The sequence below is a fragment of the Xenopus laevis genome, chromosome 6L, assembly GCF_017654675.1.
Source record: "Xenopus laevis strain J_2021 chromosome 6L, Xenopus_laevis_v10.1, whole genome shotgun sequence".
Classification (NCBI taxonomy): domain Eukaryota; kingdom Metazoa; phylum Chordata; class Amphibia; order Anura; family Pipidae; genus Xenopus; species Xenopus laevis.
In genome coordinates this window covers 157854194-157860193 of record NC_054381.1, presented here as the reverse complement: position 1 = coordinate 157860193, position 6000 = coordinate 157854194, and positions in this window count along the sequence as shown.

The following is a 6000-nucleotide window of genomic DNA, read 5'->3' as shown; positions in this document are numbered from 1 at the left end:
AACTTTTAGTATGATAAAGAGAGTTATATTCTGAGACAATTTGCAATTTGTTTTCATTTTTTATTATTTGTGGTTTTTGAGTTATTTAGCTTTTTATTCAGCAGCTCTTCAATTTGCAATGTCAGCCATCTGGTAACTAGGGTCCAAATTATCAAATTACAAATAAGAGACTGGAATATGAATAGGTGAGGCCGGAATAGAAGGATCAGTAATAAGACGTAACAATACATTTGTAGCCTTACAGAGCATTTGTTTATTTAAGGGAGTTAGCGAAGCCAATTTGAAAGCTGCAAAGAGACAGAGGAAAAAGGCAAATAACTATAAAACTATAAAAAAATAAACAATGAAAACCAATTGTAAAGATGCTCAGAATGGGCCATTCTATAACATACTAAAAGTTAACTTAACGGTGAACCACCCCCTTTAAGGGCAAAATGGCTTTACTGGGCCTTGGTGTACCCAGGAGCCAAAGAAGAAGGACCGCCCCTTTCCAAGCACTATATCAAAGTGTGGTATTAACCTTGTGTCCAAAAACTGGGATATATAAATGTTAAACTAGATACATGGGCTTTTGTCCAGCAATCAGAGAAATGAGGAAGGGTAGGGATTTAAAGCCATAGAGGCATATTAACCCTATGGACTCCTACACTAGAAACAATTCCTTGAAGTACAGCACCACCATTTTTCTTTGAATAAAAAATGCCTTTATTTGGAACATTGGCAGGACCAGGATAAATAACATTTCAGGCTACACAGAACCTTGTTTCAAGCTTATCAAATACTAAACAATACAGCTTTTTGTAGAGAAACATATGGCGCCATCTACTGGCAAAATCATTAAACATTTGTTATATCCTTCCACAGGTTTGTTATAATGTCACAAGGTTAAATCCCATTAACTCTTAGAAGGCTGAACAACCAAAAGCTAGCTAACGTTCTAAGTTATCTGTAAAACACAAGATTTAAAACAATTAAAAACAGTTAAAGCCGTAAAATATCTTGCAAATCGTATTCCTTATCTAATCCCTGGAAAGTGAGGGTTTCTAATCTCCTAATCCACATGGACTCTTTTTTAAAGGGATACTGTCATGGGAAAAACATGTTTTTTTCAAAATGAATCAGTTAATAGTGCTGCTCCAGCAGAATTCTGCACTGAAATCCATTTCTCAAAAGAGCAAACAGATTTTTTTATATTCAATTTTGAAATCTGACATGGGGCTAGACATATTGTCAATTTCCCAGCTGTCCCAAGTCATGTGACTTGTGCTCTGATAAACTTCAATCACTCTTTACTGCTGTACTGCAAGTTGGAGTGATATCACCCCCCCCCCAGCAGCCTAACAAAAGAACAATGGGAAGGTAACCAGATAGCAGCTCCCTAACACAAGATAACAGCTGCCTGATAGATATAAGAACAGCACTCAATAGTAAAAACCCATGTCTCACTGAGACACATTCAGTTACATTGAGACATATTCAGTCACATGACTGGGGGCAGCTGGGAAATTGACAAAATGTCTAGCCCAATGTCAGATTTCAAAATTGAATATAAAAAAATCTGTTTGCTCTTTTGAGAAATGGATTTCAGTGCAGAATTCTGCTGGAGCAGCACTATTAACTGATGCGTTTTGAAAAAAACATGTTTTCCGATGACAGTATCCCTTTAAGAAGCCCTTTGGTCTGGTCACCCCCACGTCGCATGCTGGGTACATTATCCACAACCTGATACTTTAGCTGCTGTACTCCGTTGCATTTTTCCACAAAATGGGCTGCATGGGTCCTGTTTAATGTGGAACATTCCCATTTTTGAGTTGCAGCTGCTGCTTCAAATGCCAGAAAGGGAATGTAATCTTCCATCCTCGAATGGGAACCCACATAAAAATTTGGGGATATTATACTTGTGCAACAACTTTTGCCATTTATGTAATAAAACGCCCATGCGAGTTAATGTATGTGGGTCAGACGAGTCACCCGGTAAGGGAACACAAATCTGCTATAAGGACAATAAAAGTGGCGCAAGCGGTTACAGTCCATATCCATGAGATACAGCAGCTAAAGTATCAGGTTGTGGAATTGGGAAGCGCCACTCAAGGGACTTGCACCAAGACTCTCAGGTGTAGAGAATTGGGAGCTGGTTCAACTAACCAAGCCCTACACTAGTAAAGTATAGTGGGGTTAACCTCTAGTAAGCGTCAGTGTGCAATAGAGTATCAAGAGTCGCTGTTGGAAGCTTTTACATTTTGGCATATTGGGGCTGTTTGTGTGTGACTGGGGGTGAGTTCACACTCACACGCAGTTCATACTTTAACTAAAAAGAGTTTCTGAAATGTAATTAAATAAGAGGCTTTTCGCAGGGGAGCCCAGAATACTTAGCCGCTGCACTGAGATACAATTGTAACTCATAAGACTCGCAGGGCAATTTCACCTTCAATAGCAGAACAACGTAACGTAAAACATGCACCGAAAACCCCCAGAAATCATAATCTGCCAAATGTTATAAAATGAAGATGGTATTTAGGAAGTGTGGCCACAAAATGGTCATGGTAAAAAAATACAGTTTTAAAATCTTGGGCGATTGAACCTACAAACCTTTAACTATAAAGTAGGGATGCGCCAAATCAGGATTCCTTTCAGGATTTGGTCATTTTCAGCAGGATTTGGATTTGGCCCAGTCCAATTACTGGCTGAATTGAATCAATAAAACCATGTGACATTCAGGGGCACATTTACTTAGCTCGAGTGAAGGATTAGAATAAAAAATACTTCGAATTTCAAAGTATTTTTTTGGCTACTTCGACCATCGAATGGGCTACTTCGAGCTTCGAATCGAAGGATTCAAACTAAAAATCGTTCAACTATTCGACCATTCGATAGTCGAAGTACTGTCTCTTTAAGAAAAAACTTCGACCCCCTAGTTCGCCACGATATTCGAAGTCGAAGGATTTTCATTCCCCAGTCGAATATCGAGGGTTAATTAATCCTCGATATTCGACCCTTGATGAATTTGCCCCTCAGTGTTGGACTGGCCCACTGGGATACCAGGAAATCTCCCGGTGGGCCAGGTGTTGGTGGGCCCTCATGCTGCTAATTTGCCCTATTTCATGGCCATTCCTTATTTCTATGAGAACAATGAGACTAAATAGATGGAATAATAGATTATAGAAAGTAAAGAAAAGAGACTAGGAAAACAGAGGTTGAGTGACTAGAGGAAGAAAATAGTACTGAGGGTGGGCCCTCAGTCTAAAGTTTTTTGGTGGGCCCCTGGTATAAAGTTTTTTGGTGGGCCCCTGGTATAAAGTTTTTTGGTGGGCCCTTGGTGTCCCAGTCCAACACTGCTACTGCACATGTGTCTGTCCCGGGACATTTGAAAAATGAACAAGCAAAGAAGACGATAGCTCCGTGGTGCTCTCTGGCTGGTGCAGTTTTCTGCTGAGAAGAGCACCCTAACTTTGGCACCCCAAGTATAAATTCATTTCCTTCTCCTTTAAATTAATTCAGAGTTTTAGAGGTTTTCAGATTTTTTTTGCTAAGAACTGTCTAAAAAATTAAATCTTTTGAGCAAAGTTCAGCATAATTTCCCGTCCTTACATTTTTATTCGGATCTTTTAATAAATGTCATGTCGCAGCTCTAGAGTTTGTGACATTAGTCCTGGTTTCAAAAACCTCTAAAACCAGTAAACTCCGACATTTGATAAATAGGCCCCCGCATAAATCTCGCATTTCAGTGCATAAATCAGTGAATTTGATACTGTCACGGTTGGCACCCAACACCAGAACAAACACCAGGCACCCTGGTCTCGGCTCGTGCTTCACCAGTAGTGTGACCACCTTTGGGCCTCGGGAGGAGCCCTCGGCTTACTTGGATGCCACCTGTACTTAAACGAGAGGTGCAAGATGAGGGTTCTGGATAGGCAGAGGGGCACGACAGTAAAGCAAAGTCTTTGGACAGAAGGTCGCAGTACAAGGCGTTTAGGCAAAGGAGTAGTCAGATCAGGCTGGGTCGGGGCAGGCAGAGAGTAAACGTTATCAGACAGGCAAAGGTCAAACCAGGGAGTCAATCAGAGGGTTAATCAGAAGAGGTAGTCGATAATCAGGCAAGGGTCAGGATCCAGAAGTCAGAATAGTCAAATAGCCAGGCAGGGGTCAAAAACAGGAATCAAACAGGTTCAGAATATAGCACAAAGCTCAGAAGCACCAGGAACTAAATCCTATCACGGGCAAAGTCCCACAGCCCTAATGGGCTTTAAATAGTGTTTGAATTGCGCGCCCTTGCGCGCTGACGTCACTACGTCAGCGCGCCTGCGCCTTTAAGAAAAACCAGAGCGCGCCGCGCGCGCCCTAAGACGCCGGCGCCTGCGGCCTACAGGAAGCCGCTCGTCGAGGCGGGCGTCCCCCCCCTAGACCACCAGGTATGTTCGTTACAGATACTAAATGTAACAACTAGTATTACAGACCATACTGTTGATATTTGTTATAAATTATAAAATATTGTTTCTCTTGATTTCTTTGACAAATGAACACTTATAATAATGCAAGTCTATATATTTCATATATGCAAAATAAAGAATAAAAAAAAAATCCATGCGCTTTTGGACAATTTCTGCCATTGTCTTCACCTAAATTAGCTCAGATTTTGTCCCTAAACTGTACATAGAATCTGGCCCAAGCCTCCACTTAAAGGGATACTGTCATGGGAAAAAAACATCAGTTAATAGTGCTGCTCCAGCAGAATTCTGCACTGAAATCCATTTCTCAAAAGAGCAAACAGATTTTTTTATATTCAATTTTGAAATCTAACATGGGGCTAGACATATTGTCAATTTCCCAGCTGCCCCCAGTCATGTGACTTGTGCTCTGATAAACTTCAATCACTATTTACTGCTGTACTGCAAGTTGGACTGATATCACCCCCCTCCCTTTTCCCCCCCTCCCCAGCAGCCAAACAAAAGAACAATGGGAAGGTAACCAGATAACAGCTCCCTAACACAAGATAACAGCTGCCTGGTAGATCTAAGAACAACACTCAATAGTAAAATCCAGGTCCCACTGAGACACATTCAGTTACATTGAGAAGGAAAAACAGCAGCCTGCCAGAAAGCATTTCTCTCCTAAAGTGCAGCACAAAGTCACATGACTGGGGGCAGCTGGGAAATCAAAGTTTTTTTTCCTCTTAGTAAATTCTAAGTAAATGGGCCCTTAGAGTTTGTGACTTTAGTTGCTGTTTCAAAAACCTCTTAAACCAGTAAAATCTGGCCTTTGATAAATAGAGCAAAAATTCAAGAAAGCAGACGGCACTTCTGAAACTGGGGTTTATTGGAGTACCTGCTGGTAACACCTGACGCGTTTCGGGAGTTATCCCTTAATCATAGGTAATAAATAGACCTCACATAAATCTCGCATTTTTAGAGATTTGTGGAAAAAAATTTAAATTTTGTTTCCGATAGGAAGGTGATTATTGTAAGTTTGTTGCCCTCATTAAATATGGCGGTTCGCGTTGCGCATAGGGGCTACCAAATGGCCAATGACAGCCCTTATTTGGCACCACAAGGGAAGTTTTCATTTTTGTGTTGCTCCCCTACTCTTTTTACATTTGAATGTGACTCATGGGTAAGAAAGGTTGGAGACCCCTGCCTTAGAATAACAATGCCTTTTTACTGAGCCTGTTACTTGGCACCACAAACTCACCCCATGATCAGGCAAATACAGGCACAACAAACTGACTCCCAAGCAGGGCCGCCATCAGGGGGGGACAGGGGGGACAAGCGTACCGGGCCCGGGCATGAAGGGGGGCCCGGCAGCGCTGCATTTTTTTGAAGATCCGGGCCCCCCTTACGAGCGCCCGAGCCGTACGTCTTGCCTCTTCAGTGCCGAATGCGGAAGTGCCGAAAAGCCGAAGCCGATGCGACGAAAAGACCCGAAGTCACGGAAAAAGCCGAAGTCCCGAAGTCACGAAGCGCCGAAAAGACCCGAAGTCACGAAAACAGCCGAAGCCGAAGTCCT